The sequence below is a fragment of the Hippopotamus amphibius genome, chromosome 4, assembly GCF_030028045.1.
Source record: "Hippopotamus amphibius kiboko isolate mHipAmp2 chromosome 4, mHipAmp2.hap2, whole genome shotgun sequence".
NCBI lineage: Eukaryota > Metazoa > Chordata > Mammalia > Artiodactyla > Hippopotamidae > Hippopotamus > Hippopotamus amphibius.
In genome coordinates, this window is record NC_080189.1 from 69,859,303 (window position 1) to 69,881,558 (window position 22,256).

Below are 22,256 nucleotides of genomic sequence, written 5' to 3' on the forward strand. Positions count from 1 at the left end.
TGCAATGACTGAGACGACCAACACAACTCCTTTGAAAGTCTATGAATAGGCTGAACAATCATCCACAGAAAGACGCTGGAACTCACCAAAAAAGACACCTCATATCCAGAGACAAAGGAGAAGCCGCAATGAGATGGTAGGAGGAGCGCAATCACGTTAAAATCAAATCCCATAAATGCTGGGTGGGTGACTTACAAACTAGAGAACAGTTATACCGCAGAAGCCCACCCACTAAAGTGAGGGTTCTGAGCCCCATGTCAGGTTTTCTATCATAGGAGTCCAGCAACTGGAGGAGGAATCCCCAGAGAATCAGACTTTGAAAGCCAGTGGGATTTGATTGCAGGACCTCCACAGGACTGCAGGAAACAGAGACTCTGCTCTTGGAGGGCACACAAAAAAGTGTGCTCACCAGGACCCATGGGGAAGGAGGAGTGACCCCATAGGAGACTGAATCAAACCTACCTGCTGGTGTTGGAGGGTTGCCTGCAGAGGTGGGGGGCAGCTGTGGCTCACCGAGGAGACAGGGGAACTGGCAGCAGGGGTTCTGGAAAGTGCTCATTGGCATGAGCCCTCTCAGAGTCCGCCTTTAGCCCCACCAAAGAGCCTGTAAGCTCCAGTGCTAGGCACCCTCAGGCCAAACAACCAACAGGGTGGGAACACAGCCCCACCCATTGGCAGACAAGCAGATCAAAGTTTTACTGAGCTCCGCCCACCCAGCCCTACCCACCATCAGTCCCTCCCATCAGGAAACACCCAGGAGCCTCCTAGATAGCTTCCTCCACAAGAGGGCAGACAGCAGTATCAAGCAGTATTAGCAGTATTTCGTCTTGTAGAACTGAAAACAACAGCCACAGAAAGATAGAGAAAATGAAAAAGCAGAGGACTTTGTACCAGATGAAGGGACAGGATAAAACCCCAGAAAAACAACTAAATGAAGAGGAGATAGGCACCCTTACAAAAAAAGAATTCAGAATAATGATGGTGAAGATGATCCAGGACTTTGAAAAAAGACTGGATGCAAAGATCAAAAAGTTTACCAAAGACCTAGAAGAATTAAAGAACAAACAAACAGAGATATGCAACACAATAACGGAAATGAACAATACACTAGAAGGAACCAATAGCAGATTAACCGAGGCAGAAGGGCGAATATGTGACCTGGAAGACAGAATGGTGATAATCATTGATGTGGAAAAGAATGAAGAAAAAAGAATGAGAAGAACTGAAGACAGCCTAAGAGACCTCTGGGACAACATTAAACGCACCAACATTCACATTATAGGGGTCCCAGAAGGAGAAGAGAGAGAGAAAGGACCCGAGAAAATATTGGAAGAGATTATAGTTGAAAACTTCCCTAACATGGGAAAGGAAATAGCTACCCAAGTCCAGGAAGCTCAGAGAGTCCCAGGTAGGATACACCCAAAGAGAAACTTGCCAAGACATACAGTAGTCAAATTGACAAAAATTAAAGACAGAGAAAAGTTATTAAAAGCAATAAGGGAAACACAACAAATAACATACAAGGTAACTCCCATCAGGTTAACAGCTGATTTCTCAGCAGAAACTCTGCAAGCCAGAAGGGAGTGGCATGATATATTTCAAGTGATGAAAGGGAAGAACCTCCAACCAAGAATACTTCACCCAGCAAAGATCTCATTCAGATTCGATGGAGAAATCAAAAGCTTTCCAGACAAGCAACAGCTAAGAGAATACAGCACCACCAAACCAGCCCTACAACAAATGCTAAAGGAAATTCTCTAAGCAGGAAACATAAGAGAAGAAAAGGACCTACAAAAACAACAACAAAACAATTAAGAAAATGGTAATAGGAATATACATATCTATAATTACCTTGAATGTAAATGGACTAAATGCTCCAACCAAAAGACACAAACTGGCTAAATGGATCCAAAACAAGACCCATATATATGCTGTCTACAAGAGACCCACTTCAGACCTAGGGACACATACAGACAGAAAGTGAGGGGATGGAGAAAGATACTCCATGCAAATGGAAATCAAAAGAAAGCTGGAGTAGCGATACTCATATCAGATAAAATAGACTTTAAAATAAAAAATGTTACAAGAAACAAGAAAGGACAATACACAAAGATCAAGGGATCCATCCAAGAAGAAGAGATAACAATTATAAATATATATGCACCCAATATAGGAACACCTCAATACATAAGGCAAATGCTAACAACTGTGAAAGAGGAAATGCAAGGCAGAAATAGAGACACAGATGTAGAGAACAAACATATGGACACCAAGTGGGGAAAGCAGGGAGGGTTGGGGGGGAATGAATTGGGAGATTGGGATACCAAATTGTACACTCTAAATATATGCTGTTTATTGTCTGTTAACTGTATCTCAATAAAAGTTCTTTAAAAAAAAAAGTCTATGAACAATTTGGAAGGTGGCTTCTATTATCCCAAAACTGAAAATTGTAAGCTCTGAGTATTACTATTTGGTATGGCCATTTTTTCTATTAAAGAGCCATGTCTACAAAATGATATGGGCTTTTTCCTCTACCTATAGTTACAGACCAGGTCAATTAGGAATTTCTGAACATTAAACCTACACTATCTTGGAAATGGAGCCTAAGGGCCCAATATCAACTAGAGATACACAAACTTATTTCAACCAAATGCTACCTGGCTGTCAGTTTTTGATAAAAAAAAAAGAACCCCACTGGGTGGTGACAATAGTGGGAACATATTTTGCCTGATTTTGTTCAAATGGACGTGCGGTCCTGCTTCAACAACCTCATTCATCTGAATTAGGCCTCTCTTTTGAAATCATTTGTGCCACATTTGAGCAATAAATTGCTTCTTCATATCTTGGGACTGGAACTGAATTAAGAGTCCTGTATGCTGGGCGTTATGGTGGGTGCCTTCTCTCCAAATCCTCTGAAGAGCATATGTAAATGTCAGGGCAGAAAACAGTGGAAGAAACTACCCAACAGGTGGAGAAAATCAGGTGGAGTGGGGAAAGGAGGGGGACTTTGACTTTTGCCGTTGCCTAGCACAGGGGTCCCCAACCCTCCACCCCCTGCCCCCATACTGGTCCTGGCCTGTTAGGAACTGGGCCACTCAGCAGGAGTTGAGCTGTGGGTGGGCGACTGAAGCTTCATCTGCCTTCCGCATTGCTCACGTTACTGCCTGAACCATCTCCCCTCCCCCTACCCTGTGGAAAAATTGTCTTCCACCAAAACCGGTCCTTGGTGTCAAAAAGGTTGAGGACAGCTAGCCCAGCATATTCCAGCTTGATTCCACTGCAGGTAGAAGCAAAGAAAGCCCAAGTAGTAATAAAGGCAAAAACAGCTTTGTCCTGATATGCCAGAGATGTTCCTGATATGTTGGAGATTTGGCAGGTAAAAAGCAGGTCCAGGTCATTGTAGGCACATAACCTAAATTAATAGTTCTCAGCCAGGCTACACATCAAAATTATTTGTGGGTGAATTTGCATCAGGTGCAAATGCTGATGCAGCATCACCCACAGTCAGAATCTGAGATGAGAGCTTGGAAGTGCTTATTCTGATGAGCACTTACATTGCTAGTCACTTTACTAGATCCTACATAAAGATAGAAACCTGGCCTAGTTTAACAACTTGTGATTGACCAGGGTGAAAAGATGAGTTATTGCATGATGGGGTTGAGCACTGAATCAAGGAGTAGGGCCACTTTTATTCTATGGTGATATAGGCTTGTTGAATAATTATTGCTAATTATATGTATTGCATGTCAGGCTCAGTATTATATGCATATATCACAACTACTTTCAGGCTTTCCTGGTGGCCCAGTGGTTAAGAATCCACCTGCTAATGCAGGGGACATGGGCTCAAGCCCTGGTCCAGGAAGATCCCACATGCCATGGAGCAACTAAGGCCACGTGCCACAAACACTAAGCCCAGGATCCACAACTACTGAAGCCCACATACCTAGAGCCCGTGCTCCGCAACAAGAGAAGCCACAGCAATAAGAAGCCTGCATACTGCAATGAAGAGTAGCCCCCACTCTCTGCAACTACAGAAAGCCCGTGTGCAGCAACAAAGACCAAATGCAGCCAATAAAAATAAAACAAAACAAAAAAACCCCTTGCTTTTGTGAGACAAAGGTTATCATTGCTCCCTTCTTACTGATATAGAACTAAAATAGTGACTTGCCAAAAGTCTGTCTAAACAATACTATCCTCCAAAGGAGAGGACAATGGCTCCAATTTGTTTTCAGTACTCTTTAGAGTGAGGTTCCTCTCTTTAATGCCCATCTTGACAAAATATTACAATAAATTATTCTTCAGTGAACAGTGAGCAGTATCTCCTACAGCAAACTTTCCTGGATGAAATTAAGATGAACTAAATGAAGAAGGCATTAAAAACTATAACATGCTATAGAAATTAAAATTTCTTCCCATCTTGACTGATGGCTCTTATACCATCATCCTGTAATACAAATTAAATTTTTTCTTAAATATTATCTCTTCCTCATTTTATTAACAAATTCAGCATATTCTATTATTTCAAATTTTTCATGTCAAAAATTTTCTGACCACAAATTTTCCATTTCAAAAATGTTCTGAGTACCACAGTTCTTGAATAGAAGGGTAATATAAATAAATAAATTGAAATTGAGCCCCATATTGGTGATGAAATATTCCTCCAAAATTGCATAGTAACTCAATTTTTGATGGTCTTTGCTGTTGAACTTTGAAAAGCTTTTTGAAAGTGTTAAATATATTCAATTGCTTTTTCAAAGATCACTAGTATAATTTAGAGACATTATTACCTCTTAACAAAACCATAATTTCATTGCCCAATAACTTTTCCTAACTTAATACTCAAAGACCAAGGCCACAGTGTTGCAAAATTTTAGGAGATACCATGCCCAGAAAGTATACTGTAAACTGCTTCCTGAAGTTTAGTAATGTAGTAGAACAGATGAAAACTTTCGTTTATTATTCCATTGTTATTAACTAATTTTAGAAGACTGTGGGGATTTTGTGTGTGTTACGTTTGGGATTTTTAAAAAAATGATTGTATATTCCTAAATTACATGTTTTAGATCCTTCAAAGAAAGGATGAATTAATATGTGCATATTTTTTCCTGGTAAAAGCTATTCATTGCACAAACATCTAAAAAAATTGAATAATTTTAATATTACCATAAATTTGAAGTGGGAAATGCTTTTTTCTTGTAAAGGAGTTTGCATAAATTATTTAAAAAGTAATTAAACTGGAGTTCAACTAAAGAGTTTATTGTAGGAGGGAAAGTGATCTCTTCGTGAATGGAAACTAAATGTTTTCATAAAGTGGTGTAGTATTTTGACAGCACAAATTATATTAATAACTAGTTAGGAATTGAAATAAAATGTTACTAAGTTTCAAAGGTTTGCCTTTTAATTGAGTTTTGTGTGACTGTTACATGAATGAAATAAAATCTAAGTATTTCTCCTTTTTGTGCTCTTATGGCAGATATTCATTTGTTCAAAATTTTCCTGTTTGTAATGATTAGCATTCAAATTTTTGATCATCAAATTGTCAAAAAACTGAGAAGCGCAACCCAGAAACAAACTGGTAGAAGTGAGTATGAAACACTCTAGTGTGACAGAGACATTCATGACTGGAGTCTGAACATTAGGGTTTTTTAGATTGCTGGCTATTTCTCTGTAGCTTAATAGATATCCAGAACTTAATGCAAGTACCATCTCCCCTGTACCACCTACCCACATTGACTGCTCTCTTTTAATATTTGTTTAGAATTCATTGTCTACAAAAACAGTGGTCTCCAAAGAAAGCTATGTGTACCCTCAAGAGTATGCAAGATAATCCATTAGGATACAGAAAGTAAATATTAAAGCTTTTATTTGTATTTGTTTTTTATTTCCTCCTTCTTAAAATGTAATTTTTGTGAGTCTTGTAATGTATTAACATTAGTATATATGTATACTATTTAAATTTTTTAATGTATATAGCTAGTGCATGCTCAAAACTTTTTTGATAATGGAGATTCATGTCCAACAAAGTTTAGAGCTAATGTTCTATTGTTCTGTACTGATGTTAACGCTTAAACAATGACTAAATCTTCCTGGGCCCCTACTATCTTTATGATCTTAGCTGAGTTATCAAATTCCTCTATGTGCAAAATGTGTTGCAGTGATTGTACTGATGATTATGTCATTTTGTGAGAACAGCTTTGTAAGAGATAAATTGCTATTCAAATGTGTGTGAACACCTTGAGAGCAGATAATAGATCATTTTTGTATTTCCAGGACTTTTCACAGTGGCTGGTAAATAGAATATGTTTAATAAATATATGAATAAACAAATGAATGAGGGTCTGTATATATATACATATCATTAGCATTCTTATGGGAAAGATGTGGTGGAAACCATAAATCATCATAAATGAGAAAAATCAAATTAAGTCTCACTCTATCCTCGTCTCTGATTTTTTTCAAAGTCATTCATTTTTGCTGAGCTCAGTTTTTTTCCTCTGTAGATTATTTTGTCCTCTATAATAATATCATCTTCCCACCCTACCTCACAGAGTTGTTTTTAGAATAAAATTTATGTGAATTGTATATGTGAAAGTTTGTCATGAACTCTTAAGAAAATTCTAGGCTAACATTGGTGATGATTTCTTGTGTTTCTATCGTCTCCTGCTAAATTGCACTTGAACAAAAGTTCCTCCCTGCCTTATGCTTTTGTTGCATTCCCTTCTGTACCTAACACGATGTTTTACCCATAAAAAATTCTTTATTTTAAAAAAAAAAGCTTTTTAAGGAATGGTGACCTTCTGTTTTCAAACCTGCCCATGCTTTTGAGTAAAAAGCTGGTGGTGTTTGAGGGGGTCCAACCAGTACCAACTTGTGTCCCCGCAAGCGCTTTTTATCAGTAAAAAGGCAAAGCATGTATTGGAGAGAATGCTTGATTTATACCTGTCTAGGCAATCAACCTGCCACCCACAGAAATGTTGGAAGTTTGGCAGTTAATCAGCAAGGCAATTTTTGTGCTCTATTCTCCATTGATGATCCTTTGAGTTTGTTCCATAATGGTGATCCTTAGTTGTTTTGCCCCATAATAAAAGCTCTGTGAATAAGGACTTTGTCTGTACCTCCACAGCACCTCCAGTGTCAGAACAGTGCCTGGTATATCCCAGGTGCTCAACAAATACTTGTTGGATGAATGAATTAAACGATTCATGGAAATGAGGAATATACTCAACTTAAATTTTGAAGTATTTACCCAAACATTGATTTGATTTAATTCAGTAAAAGTTTTCCCCAATTTCCCTCCTTATAGGAAAGATTGGAAAAATCTAGAGTTTGTGCTGAATTCTTTTCCAGTGTTTTAAGCTCCCCTAGTAGACAAATTACATTTCAATTTCTCTCCTGTGTTTATGTGTATGCATATTTGTTTCGATATATATAAATAATGGGCATCCTTTTGATTAAAACCCAGTCCTATATAGCTCCTATTTTTTCTGAGGACCATAATTTTATGTTTGAGGAGAAACAAAAATAACCACCATGTTTAAACATAAATACATCAATTCTCAAGGAGATGTCTTTCTTTGGGCTAATTACACCTTTTTTTCCCCCAATTTCCCAAATATATAACCCAAGAAATTATTTTACACATGAACCAAAGAGGTTACAGAATGGATTTTTAAATTTAACCATTCAAGATATCATTCTTGCAGAAATTGCATCATGAGTTTGAAGATTAGAAAATAATTACATTTTCAATACTTGCCAACGAAGCAACGGACAAAGGATTCATCTCCAAAATATACAAGCAGCTCATGCAGCTTAATACCAAAAAAGCAAATAACCCAATCCACAAATGGTCAGAAGACCAAAATAGACATTTCTCCAAAGAAGACATACAGGTGGCCAACAAACATATGAAAAGATGCTCAACATCACTAATCATTAGAGAAATGCAAGTCAAAGCCACAATGAGGTATTACCTCACATCGGTCAGAATGACCATCATCAAAAAGTCTAAAACAACAAATGTTGGAGAGGGTGTGGAGAAAAGGGAACTCTCCTGCACTGTTGGTGGGAATGTAAGTTGGTACAGCCACTATGGAAAACAGTTTGGAGGTTCCTTAATAAACTAAAAATAGACCTACCATATGATCCAGTAATCCCACTACTGGGCATATACCCAAAGAACACCATAATCCAAAAAGAAACACATACCATAATGTTTATTGCAGCACTATTTACAATAGCCAGGACATGGAAGCAACCTAAATGCCCATCAACAGATGAATGGATAAAGAAGATGTGGCATATATATACAATGGACTATTACTCAGCCATAAAAAGGAATGAAATGGAGCTATATGTAATGAGGTGGATAGACCTAGAGTCTGTCATACAGAATGAAGTCAGCCAGAAAGAGAAAAACATATACTGTATGGTAACTCATATATACGGAATCTAAAAAAACAAAACAAAATGAAACAAAACAAAAAAACGATACTGATGAACCCAGTGACAGGGCAAGAATAAGGATGCAGACACAGAGAATGGACTGGAGGACACAGGGTTGGGAGGGCAGGGGGCTAAGGGGAAGCTGGGACGAAGTGAGAGAGTAGCATAAACATATATATACTACCCACTGTAAAATAGCTAGTGGGAAGTTGCTGTACAACAAAGGGAGATCAACTCGATGATGGGTGATGCCTTAGAGGGCCAGGACAGGGAGGGTGGGAGGGAGTCATGGGAGGGAGGGGATATAGGGATATATGTATAAATACAGCTGATTCACTTTGGTGTACCTCAAAAGCTGGTACAAAAGTGTAAAACAATTATATTCCAATAAAGAGCTTAAAAAAAAAAGAATTACATTTTCAGTGCTATTTAAGTGTGCGTTCCCTAATACTCAAAATTTAGATGCAATTTTTCTCAGTCTCCTATATAAGCACTTTTCTAAAGCAGTTGAATATTATCTCTACAAGGTTTATAGTGTAACAATACTGAGAGCCCAGAGCTGTATCCAGTTGCTCAAATGACCGATTAAGTTCCTTTCTCTTTTCTCACCGAGCCCACCTCTTGGTGGGTCAATTGGCCAAAAGGCAAGGAGTGGGGGATGAGAGGCAACATCTGGATAAGGAGAATTAGATAATTAAACATTGGATAATGAAGAGTTGACTTAAAACAGCCCTTTTCAAAAGGGACTTCAAATTGTTGTCTCCTAATCAGACTGGAGAATCCAATTTGTCAGGTTGAGTTGATTCTCATGCAGATGATATAACCTGGCAGCTACCAACATGTAGGGGTCTGGTAACTAAGCCAAGAAATTTGGGAGCACAGAGTAACTGGAGATGAGTCTTTTTCTAATCAATCAGGATTACATTTCTTAGAGGTTGCTTAGCCTGTTACACATTCACAGCATATTTTAAACACGTTTTCTGCTTTTTAAATAGTTATAATTATAAAAATGGATTTTTTTTTCTGCTCACAAATTAATTACAGGAAAAAGTGATGATGAAAGTGTAGTTGTTGACTCCTGTTCATATCCTAGAATGCCAAGGATATGTCACAGGCAGATTGGCATAATTCAACTTCCTTTAAATAGCGACTAAATTGGGCTCAAGTAGAACTTAATTTAGAGTTAGATTTATAAATATTAATTTACTATAATACAGTGGGGCTCTTTTTCAAGCGACAGTTCTAACTCTCATTATTAAATACATGCAATAAATTTCTGGGATGCCTAAGAATATAGCCAAGGCAAAAAAAAAAAAACGCTTTTGCAGATAGAAAAAATGATTCATGCACTAAAAAATTTAATTAATTAATAGGTCTAAATTATGCCTGTCCACAATGCAGCCAAAGTACCAGCTTCCCAGATGTTCTTAATGTCACCGATCCCATTATAATTCCTCAAATGCCAACAGTACCTCCTTTGGGGTAGGGGAATTATACAAGAGAACAGATGCTAGCAGACTGGGGGAGTACAACCATAGGCATGTTGGTCAGAATAACTATTGTTGTTAAAGCAACAATATTCAAGGAGTAGTGCATAACCAAGCATTACCAAAATATCACAATGATCAACTGACCAGTCTACAACATCCTCCACTAGAGAGGGGCACCTCCTTTTTGACAAGTACCCGCAATACCCGAAGGCAAATGACAGTACTGAATAGCCAACTGTTTTGCATATGTTTACTGTGATTGTCAAACAAGGGCTCCTTTTTTTCAGGGTGCTTTCTCCATCGGAGATACTTGATTAATATTTGCTACACTCTCTTCATTTCTTTCATTTCACCTTTTGCCATTTATCTATTTTCTTGTTTGTTTGCTTGTCTCCCATTCTAAACTGTAAACTACCCATGGTCGTTTTTCTTAGGGAGGGAGATAACTTTCTATCAAATAATAATACTCATGCAAGAGAGTACATACATCGTTACTGTAGAGGTCAACGAATTTTCACAAATTGAACACAACCGTATAGCAAGTATCCAAATTAAGAAGCAAAAGACCAGCAGCGCCCCAGAAGACTCCTGGTACTATGTTCTAGGTTGTTATACTCCAAAGGTAAACATTACCTGACTTAAAAATGGTGGTTTCTTTTGTCTGTTCTTGGACTTAATATAAATAGAATTATACTGTATGTGCTATTTTGTGTCTAGCTTCTTTTGTCCAGCATAATGTTTATGAGATTCATATTGCTGTGTATAGTTGTAGACCATCCTTATTTCTCTAGGGCCTTAGTTCTGTGAAGATGCTACAATTTATCCATTCTACTGCTGATTTACATTTGGGTAGTTTCTAGTTGGAACTGTTCCAAATAATGCTGCTCTAAATATACGTTCACAAAAAGTATATATCTCTGGTAAACATAGGTACATATCTTTGTGGTGTATATACATAGTAGTACAATTTGGGGATCATAGGGTATGCATATGTTCAGTTTGGTATACATGGCAGACAGTTTTCCGAAGCATTTAAACCAATTTCCACTTTTACCATCAGTGTGTGAGTGAGGAATTGTGTCTGGTGTGTTCACTATTTTATCTGCTGCACTTGGCACAGTGCTTAACACAAAGCAGGTACTCAAGAAGTCTTGGCTGAAAAAATTAAATTGATATATGTTAGAAGCGTCTAAATGACTATTAACATTTCATTGATATTTTCAAGTTTATAAAAAGCCAAAACAGTTTTCTGGCCCACTTCACAATTTTGTCAAAAGCCATCCCTAGATAATCTGTCCGTGAAAAAAACACCTCTTCATTGAAAGCTGTTTTCTAGAACAAATGTCTGACAATGGAATACACAGTATCAATCTGACAACATAATGAGTTTAGATATGTTAGCTGAAGAAGGCATTTGAGTCTCAATTTTCCCAACTCCTCATTATACAGATAAGGACATAGAGGCCTAAAGAAATCAAATTAGGTGTCCACAGGGTAAGAAAGGATTAATAAGAGGACATACTCTGTTTCCTTCTTTAAAACTTTGTAGTGAATGATTATTTTACTCATTTAAAATAATGTTTTGCCAAGAACAGACTAGAATTTTTTATTTTATTGGTAAAACTCACATTTTTACTGTGACCATCCCCTAAAACACTTTTTTCTTTTCATTACTTAAACAGAACAAATTATTTTTGTCATCATGTAAAATTGCTTAGATTTTATCTTTGGGATGAGATTTGCTCTTTTTTTTACATGGTCTAATCAGAATCAGTTTTGAGGTTCAGCGTTTTTTTTAAGATGTACTTTTTATTTGTTCATGTGTTTTTACCAAATGCATCTAACAAAGGAAACCATATGGAAGGATAATGAGGCTCTAAGTCTTTCATCTAAAGAATAAGTACTTTATTGTGAATACAATGAAAATAGAGAGAAATTCAGCACTTAATATAGTAACCCAATAATATATAATATAATATAATAACCCAATAAGAGCAAATACTCTGAGGAGGCTGAAGCACTGCAGTGTTCCAAGGTCTGGGACATGGACTGGATGTGGATGAAGATACACATAGTAGATTCTACTAATGGCTTCAGTTCCGTACCTCTTCTTGAGTATCAACACCCTTTGATGTGTTACTTTGCAGTTCTCACAAAGAGATGGAGTATGCTTCCCCACCCTTTGACTTTAAATCCTGTTATGTGACTTTCTTTGGAAAATGGAACGTTAGGGAACATGAGTGACAAAGACTTGAAAAGTACCGACGCATTTAGGTTTTCTCTCTTGAGCCTCTCCTATGATCATGAGATACCCTAGCTGGTAGGCCAATTCCTACAGGAAGCTGAGAGACATGTAGAACAAAACCCCACTACCCCAGCTGAGCCTAGCCTAGGTTGGTTAACTCCAGTTGACCTCCAGATACAGAAATGAGTCAGCTGAAATCAACAGGCCTATCCAAACCCCATCTAGATCAACTTACCCCCAGAAAACCCTTAGATGTGTGTGCTCTAAATAAGTGCCTTCTTATTCTTGTATGTCATTGAAATTTTGTGGTTGTTGTAATGCAGTGATATTGAAGGCATAGTTAATGGATACAAATATCATCAGATAAGTACGGGTGGATAATGACTATGTTTACCAGAGGATGGTAGAAGGAGCAGGTGCCACAACAAGGGCAACTTGTCAGTAGCTAAGAGGCGAATTCAAGTTATAGGTAGAGAGTCTTAAAAGAAGGACTGCAGTTCAGCAAATAAAGAGCTTAGAAGTTACACTCTGTCCTAACAACAAGGAAAAAGCTAAACAAATCGAAAAATCAACAACTCTCCTTACATCTGTCAGAGAAATGAGGTCACAGGACAAACCACTGGCCCCAAAATAATTTTATAATGTCTTATACTTCAGGTGTGGGCTCTCTATCCCCTGAATGATGTTAACTAACACGTTTTATGTGCCGTGTTTTACCTTCCCAGAAATATGCTAGATCTTGCATAGGAGTAACCTACTTACTCACCTTAGGCTATTTGCTAAAGCTTATTAAATTTCAGGTCTTATCTGTAGTGGGAAAAGACAACTTTTTCAAGAATAACAAATTGTAGGAAGTAAAGCTAAAATGAAGGGCTGCCAGCTCACTCAAGTTTCATCAGGTTAAAAGAATATGTCAATATTGACACCTTTTTGGATACGGCTCGAAAACAAGTTTTACTATGAACATCCTTAAAAGGAGCTTAGGACCAAGCAAGAAGAAATAAAACAACCGCAGCATAACAGCCTACTCAACAAACCTTATTTTGATGTAAAAAACCGTATCAAAGAGCGCATGCATCAGATTTGCACAAAAACCTACTTTGTTTCATCCACATTCTTGAGATTTTTCTGTTTTATTAGAAAAGATTCTTTGTGTTAAGGGCAGAAACTAGTATACACCAACGAGTCATCTCTCTGAGCTTTGAAAACCTGCTTGGGATGCTGATTTCACCTCCCTCAAGGACTGAACTACAGAATCAAGAAATGTAGTAGAGAATTGAGCGTGTGGCCTTGAGTTGAAATAATGAGCCTGAAAAAAGAACTCAGAAAAAAATAAGAAACCTCAGGGAAAGCACCATTTACATGAAATAGACTTTCTATAAATCCCTGAGGAATGCTGGATTCACTCTTTGTATTGACATGCCTCTTCCAACCAACCTCACCAGCACTTTTCATTTTTCTATTAATTACTTTGTAACTGTCCGTGAGCGCTCATCTGCTACAACAGGATCCTAGGCAGCCGGCAATCAGGGATTGTGCAAGACCTACCATGAACAGGATGGTGGAGCTGCAACCACGTCTTCTTGCCATGGCTTGGCGACATGACCCATGGTGGGAAGAATAAGAGGCAGGACTCTGGCCATCCTGATATCTAAGGGTCTCCACAGCCTCTGTCTGTCTCAGAGCAATAGTCAATCTCAACTCCCTCACCCACAAAGAAATTCTCTGGTTGGGAAAAACAAGATGAATTCTTCTTCATTAAGAGAGTACCAACCTATTGTGTAAGAGCTATACAGATGGTACAAAACATGGTTTACCTCTTCAAGAAATTTCAGCCTAATTGAAGAATAAAATGATGTACACAAAACCTAGAGCAATTAAGTCATCAATTATGTGTTTCAGATTATAAAGGCAATAGATTAGATCCGTGTCAAGTAATAATTTCTATTTTAGGTCCGAAAGAGTTTGATTGTTAATCCAACGTTTATGTGCTGCTGTCTTAATAGAAACAGCTGACTAATCAGAGCTGCTTTAACTTGTATGTGACAGTAGTTTCACCTGTGAAAAGCAAACACAAAACAGGTGAGAAAAAAGGGGTTCGTAGCTGACTACTGTTTCAAAACTACCAAATCATACCTCGTTTCTAGCATAAAATAGTAAACTTTTTTTCATCTATAGAAATGAGAATTCTAATATTTCTTGTGAGCCTTCCTTTTCTGATATTAAAAAAAAAGATACAAATGCAGAGTTAATATCCCTATTAAATGCAGGCATTAATTTGGACTATAACGTTTCTAAAGGATATAAAACAAATTTGCCAAGCGTATCAAGGGTACCCTGATATAAGAAAGTTTCATCACTTTTTTTATGCCAGTAATCTATGTTGAAAGAATCTTTAGCAACAAAACCTCTGTTTATACTTCTTCTAAATATCTTCTTGTGAGGCCAAGGATAAACTACGTTTCCAGATAGAGCAGCCTTTTTTCCCTGTCTTCCGGCTCCTCCCCCCAACCCCAATTAAACCATCTTGACATTTACAAGAAAATATATATGACAAAGAAATTAGTAAACAAGGGAATGATTAATCAAGTTGTGATCTCAGAGGAGACAATTTATAATACACGATTATTGATAACAGAGCATTTTGAAGGGTAGTAACATAGGATTGAGAAATGTGTAAGATATGCTTAGAAGTATACTTTAAATAAGCAGTATATTTATTTACTATTTTTTTGGGGGGTACACCAAGTTCAATCATCTGTTTCTATACACCTATCCCCGTATTAAATAAGCAGTATAAAATCTTGCTCAAGTTTTCCAAAATTATATGGCATTTATTATTTTCAGAGAATATAAAGTCCATTTGCTTTTGTTTTTCTTTTGTATTATTATTATTTAAGCTTTAGTGATTTATTGGACTACAGGAAGAAAATCTGTATTCAATTTTATCTCATTTTATTCTATTTCTGTTTTTAAATTTTTTTCATAATGTACATAATACATTAATATGATTATATATATAATTTATAAGTAAATAAACAAATGTTTTGAAGAAAAGTGCACCAAATTTTTTTTCCTTGTGGAAACATGTTCAAAAATGTAGAGAATGACTTTTAAGCCATCAGTTAACATAAACTATAAAAAGAAAAAACAGAAGAAAACAATAGCCTGAACATTTAGGAGTAGATTGACATATTGCATTGGAATTATGAAAAAGCAGGAATGAAATAAAAGAAAAACTGCTCTATTCCTTTTGTTGAAGAAATGAATTAGAGGGTGAGCCCTGCTGTGACATATTGGTAAAGTAAGCAAATCCAAAAGCAGTCAAGATTGAGAACAGGGCCAAAAGGAAGATAAATGTGTGAAAATGTTTCCTAGGTCAGTTTTTGTGTCACACAAATATATGAAATGAATGGGAAATGACAACATAGCCAAGAAAAGCAAATCTAGGGTGATACAAAAGGGAATGGATAAAGGCACTGACATGGTAAAATAGAGAGAGAGAAAGAGAGAGAGAGACTCCCTCTTTGAAAACTACCAAAATGCCAAAGCTATTTATTTTTATTTAAATCACTCAAACAGCTGGTCGTTCTCAACTTAAGAAATATAATAACAACAGCAGTAATGGCAGTAACAACTAATACTATGAGCCCATACATTCAGGAATTCCTCTAAGGTAGAGATAATTGCTCCATTTTACAGATGAGGAAATTGAGTCATATATTGCTCAAAGTAGTCCACTAGTAAAGCCAAGGTTAGGATTCAAACCCATGTATTTTGGCTCCAATATCTCTACTCTTGATTACTCTGCAATACTATCTAACAATATAACAAATGAAATACAAGTTAATTTCGAATGGATTCCCCACATAATCTTTTCTTTGTATTCTCATTTCTAGGATCTCAACATTCTAAAACCTTTGTTAGGATCAAGTAATATTACCATTAGTGGATTAAGCCCAACGTTCAAGTGTAGGGGAGTAGAATAAGAGGAAAAGGGAACTATTGCAGTTACTGATGTTATTTCTCTGCATTCAGATGTAGGTGAAAAAGAAATTGCAAAGTTGGCAGTGCTTCTTATCCTTTGTACATCTAAAGACTGTGTTCGGCCATGGAACCACTAAGCAAAGCCTGGCACAGCTGTTCATTCTTTCTCATCGTCTTTTATCTACGTAGTGCTTTCCCCTTAATGTGAGTCTTTGAAATTCTGAAAGCCAAGTGCTTCATTTCCCATCATTCCACACCTAAGCCAAGTTTCTAATTTGGCTTTGATGTGTGTTTAGAATGGCTTGGCATCCTGTTGTCGTCATTCCCTGGATCTGTCCCACTCTGTGAAACTGTGATATGATTATCACTGTCCCAAGTGAAGAGACAAGCTGCATATGGAACCATGATGATGTCCTTCTGCAACTTTGGGTGGTTCATTGGGTTATACTGATGACTGCCGGGGAGTACAATGTGAATAGGTAAGAGTTACATGTTTTGAAATCACGTAGGAGCATGTAACCATCTTCCTTTTAATCCGTAGACCTTCAGCCTTAGGATTTTAGTTCTGAAGATTTATTTCCATCATTAATTACAAGGGCAGCCAAGCTTAAACACTGCCATATTCAAATACCTTTTTTTTCTAACGTTGAGGAATACGCTTAACATAGGACATATATTCTACCTCAACTTTTGGTGAGAATTATCATATTTGGTGAGTAGTTCTAAGTTAATGTGTAATGGATTTGTGGAAAAGATGGTTTCTTTTTCCAACTAATACACTATTTCAAAGTTTGAATGGCTTTCATGAAAAAACCCCAAATAGAAACTGATTTATACTTAATCAATTAACTATGACTGCATGTTCTAATGACACAGTTGTTACTAAAACACATAACAACAATAATAACAAAAATAAACACCCAATTCCTATTCCCCATTCTATCCATAGAATATAAATAGTGAAAACATCTCAAACGTATGAGTCTGTAGTAAACATGCCCCTGTTTTTCATGTGCAACACGAGATATTGCTCAAAAAAATATTATCTCAGTTTTTGTGTCTTTTTGGCTTTAATAGGTTGACTTGTTTCTTGAGGTACATAATATCTAACCTTAAGGTAGCACATCCAAAGCTCTCAGAATTTCTCCCAAATGTATCTTAGACTCTCATCTCAAGCATGAAACCAGACTAATCCTAGAAGAGACCTTGGATCTTAATCCTTACAACTTAATCCCTATATTTTAGATATGATAAAAAAAAGTGAGAGAGATTCTATAAAAATTCAGTGCCTACCAAATGCAATACACTGTTTCAGATGTTGTAAAGAAAAGGATGCCCAAGAAATTGTGCCAGGTAGGCATGTTTGACTTTCCATATCCATCCTCCACCCTTCGCCCTGCCCTCTGCCTCACGGCTGACCTGTACAGATTACATTCACCAGCTCCCAAGCCCATGACCTTTGATGGGGCCAGCCAGTGGGGAGCCCTGGCAGAAGATTAATCAGAAGGATGACGGAGAAAGGAGAGTGACAAGGGTATTATTCCCCTCGACTGCTGGCTTTGCAGTTTCCTCAGACTGACTGCTCAGATGGACACAGCGCACTGCTCCTCTTCACGTGTGCCCTTACCTTCCAGGTTCCAATAGCCTCATCCTTCCCTCTTTTCTTAGGGCCTGGGGTTGTGGCAGCTTTGCTGTTGCTGGCCTGGGCTCCTGCACTAGGACCTGTACTTCTGCTATTCCCCACCCAGACTTTTATAATTAGGTCCCCTTGTAAATTAATCCCCCTTAACTTATTCTGCGTATGTTGTCTGTTTCCTTTTGGGATGCTAATACAAAGATGTCAGCTCAGACCTCAAGAAGATTACAATTTAGCTGAATTTCCCAAAGCTGTTCAGAAGTGGCACATTGGGGATTAGAATTAAATTCTAACTCTAAACTGAGAAATCATTTTAGTACCCTGTATGGCTCATGGACCAGCTTAAACTGACACAACAAAAGGGCAGGTATGTATCCTTTATCAAAATACTTTTATGAAAATACTTTTTTTAAAAAAGTATTTTTAAAATCTACTGCTAGTATTTATAAATTAGGAAAATTCATATAAAATATTTAGATTTTTGGTGAAGTGTTTTTTACTCCAGATTTGAAACTGCCATTTTTTATGCAGGGCTTTTTTCTATGGTCCCATTTCCCTTTCCCTTGCTTTACTCCCAACCTACTGGTCCTAGTGTGGTTGCAAACCTCATCTTGATGTGTTTTCTCTTCCAGAGATGTTTGTATTTGAGAGGAATCAAAAATGTTAACATTAAAAGGTTAATGAGGTATCGGTAGTTATGAAAGAGCCGGAAAGTGAATTTGTTTCTTTATGTGTTTGTTTTGTTTTTGTCATTTTACAAGGGAAGAGAGTAGCAGACCTCCTGATAGCCTGGAAGTTACACAATGTTTGAAGGTTCCTATTTTGGGCAGCAGTCCTAAGAGACTGGCTTTTCAGAACTCATTCCAGAGCTATGCCACGGTGTTGATCGTGTGTCCTTACTAAGCCTCTTTTGCCTGTCATCAGCATTTCCAGCTCTTTATTTCAGCTCAGCATAGAGCTGCTCTGGTATTGCAGTCATCTTCCCCGAACATGCTTATCATCACTACAGGTCATAAAAGAGATAATAAAACACAATAGAAAATTCGTATAACCCGGAATGTCCAGGAACCACACCTGTTTTAGTTTAATAATATTGTTGGATCATAAATGCCTTAACTCCAAAGGAACACATGATTAAAACAAAAAAGCAGGGGTGGAAGGATGTGCTTGTTCCAGCTCCAACATCTGCTGAAAGCATTCTCTTGGATTTTTTCCCCTCATTTTATGAATTAAGGAATGAGGATAAAATACACATTTACGCAAATACTATTCAAGTCTTTAAAAAAATTATTACCCTCAAATGTATGTTAATGACTGAGACCAACTTAAGTTATACAATATCAGCAAGTTGCATGATACAGCAATCATCTGATGTAATCACTGAAATTCTCCATGTTTTTGGATATTGCTTTGCTGGGACTTTACCATATATCGCCAGGCAGATCATCCTGTCATGACAGGCCCTTTTCCAGAGCAAATTGACTACAATGGCATTATTTCAAAAGTATACAGTTATTTAAAAATATGCATATAAGTACTGGATATAAGCAATATTTAGTGTCCTAGACACACAAATCTCTACATATTTTGTTCGCCAAAGTCATCTATAGCTCGTTCCTTTACTCATGCTATCAACAGCCATAAATGGCTTCACCTAATATACAGAAACTATCAGGAAACTGGAACTAGTATGTGGGAAATACCCAGTAACAGGCTATAGCCTCAACCCTCCTGGAGTTGGGTCTTCAATTTCGTCTTATATAGCCTGCCTTAGTGAGGATTGATAAAGATGGACAATGTCAGCTCCATAACAAGTCTGACCCAAATCTTACTCTGAAATTTCATAATTGAGTGGCCTGGAAACATTATCAGAAATGGAAAGTAGTGCTAGTCAAATCTGCCTTTTTGAGTGTCCGTGTGATTGAAAATATGGCCATATTGTTTGGGATAACAGAAAGTGAATATTTTAGGCTGAAAGACACTTTAGACATTATCTAGTTAAACCCCCTTAATTTACGGATAAAGTAACTGAGGCTTAGGAAGCTTAAGACATGAGTGTGATTTCACTCAGCCAGTTAGTAGCAGCACAGATGAAACCATATCCCAGGTCTTCTGCTTCCAAGTTCACGTGTCTTGTAGTCACTTGTATAAAATTGCTACATAAAAAAATTGCAGATAAATCAAACAGAATTTTTTTTGTTTATTACTTGTTTAAAATTTCAAACTATATCATAGATTAAATGAAAAAGTATTTCTTAATTAGTATACAAAGTGAACAAAATTAACTCTTTGGAAAGAGTGTCAACAAACAGGTAAAATGGCAATTCTTCATTAGATTATTAAATGCATTTGACAATTTTTGTCTTTGGCTTGCAATAAGAAAATTTGTAGCAAGAAAGAGTTGAACTCTCTAAGCTTGAGGAAGTAAAACAAAAGATTGAACAAAAAACATAAAGAAAATATTTTGTAATGTATAGACCACATATGAAAAGTAAGAGAGGAAACAAGGCAAAAAAATATACAGAAAGCTCTAGTTAGTAAACCTTGTCAGCTATTCAACATAAAGTAGAATGCTAATTAAAGATTAGAAAGTGTTGTTAAAAAGTCCTGGTTACTAGACTACTGGGTTCAATGTTTTAGGCTGTCTTTGAATGCCAAATTTAGACTAACACCTCAATAAAGAAAAGGACTTAAGTGATCACTCTGTGAAAATTTACCAATATTATAACATAAGTTTTTTTTTAATTTGTGTGAATTTAATGGCAATAAATTTCAAAAAAAATTTATTCCTACTGGAAAAGGTGATGTTTATATTTTAATAGTAACTTATCTTTAAGCCTATCAGGCTCCTGATTGGTTTTTTAAAAATTTTATTTATTTATTTATTTATTTATTTATTGGCTGCATTGGATCTTCATTGCTGCACATTGGCTTTCTCTAGTTGCAGAGAGTGGAGGCTACTCTTCATTGCAGTGCACAGGCTTCTCACTGTGGTGGCTTCTCTTGTTGCGGAGCATGGGCTCTAGGCGCTCAGGCTTCAGTAGTTGCGGCATACAAGCTCAGTAGTAGTGGCACAGGGGCTTAGCTGCTCTGCGGCATGTGGGATCTTCCCGGCTCAGGGATCCAACCCGTGTCCCCTGCATTGGCGGGTGGATTTTTACCACTGCACCACCAGGGAAGCCCTCGATTTGTTTTAATAACAATGAACTTTAGCTGACTATGTCTGTATCACTGACAATGTCATTCATTTTAAACATTCTGTCTCAATTTATGCATCTAATTCCGCCACTAAGAAATAAAATCAATAATACAAGGTAACCCTTGGTTTGCAGTCACTGAAATTCAAAAGAAAATATTTAAGTTCCTTCTTAAATCTCCCAAACTGTTTCAATCTTCATTTGTAACAGAAAATTAATCCTTTAGCAGGTCTGCCAATGCAGATGATAAACTATCAATCTAATTTGCACTGGAAATAGTTATGCAGTCAGCTTGGCATTATTTCATTTTAATCAGTCCTTGAAATTGGAAGTTGAGATATCTTTCCACTGGAATTTTTGCAGTAGTTGTTACCCAGTAGCTCTTTGAGACAATTTGCAAAATATGCAGGTAAAGGCACCAAACAAGATGTTAGCTATGGAATCAGAAATGATGGACGGACCATAGAATGGAATCTCTATTCTAGTAGGTCTCTCTTTGTGGATGTAATGGATTTCTAGTGGCCAAATGTATACTCAGTTCACAAATCTAAACTCATTTTAATTCATCATCGAGCTATATTTTAATAGGTTTCGATTAAACCAAAATGAGAGTCATCACTATCTGTCCTTGAGGGAAGGAAACATTCTAACAAGACAGTACACTGTAGCACTGAGAATCCAAAGTTATTTTCTCACTAAACTCCTGAGTGTCTACACGATTTCATCAAAGCCTTGCCATGCATTTTTTTTTCATTAGAACTGTGTGACTATAGAAAGCGTATAAATGGTGAATTTACAGTTTGCAGTGAATGTCACTTTGGTGCTAAAAAACATTTTCAAGAGTTAAGTCTAATCCAAACCACAATTCCCGATGTAATGAATTAGATTTTGATAGCTAAATTTCATGGTGATTGTGGAAAAAAAAAATTCCAACATACTAAATTTAAACTTCCAAAGGTTTTAATTTTACTCAGCAATTTGGAAGTTCCTGGTTTTGCTTCAGCTAAATACTATTCTTTCCGCTCATAACTGCCTAGTATAACCTACTGAATATCTGTTAAAGTAAATATGATCCGAAATAGATAGATCTGGTTATACAATTTTTTAAAAAAAAGCATTCTAGTAGCATAGGGTGAATGATACAGAAAGATTTTCTGGTAAAATTTTACTAATTTTATACAATACAGAAATTGATTAAAATTCAGTCTTTTTTAATTAAAAAATGCACCTAATTTTCATTGTTTTTCAAAAAATAT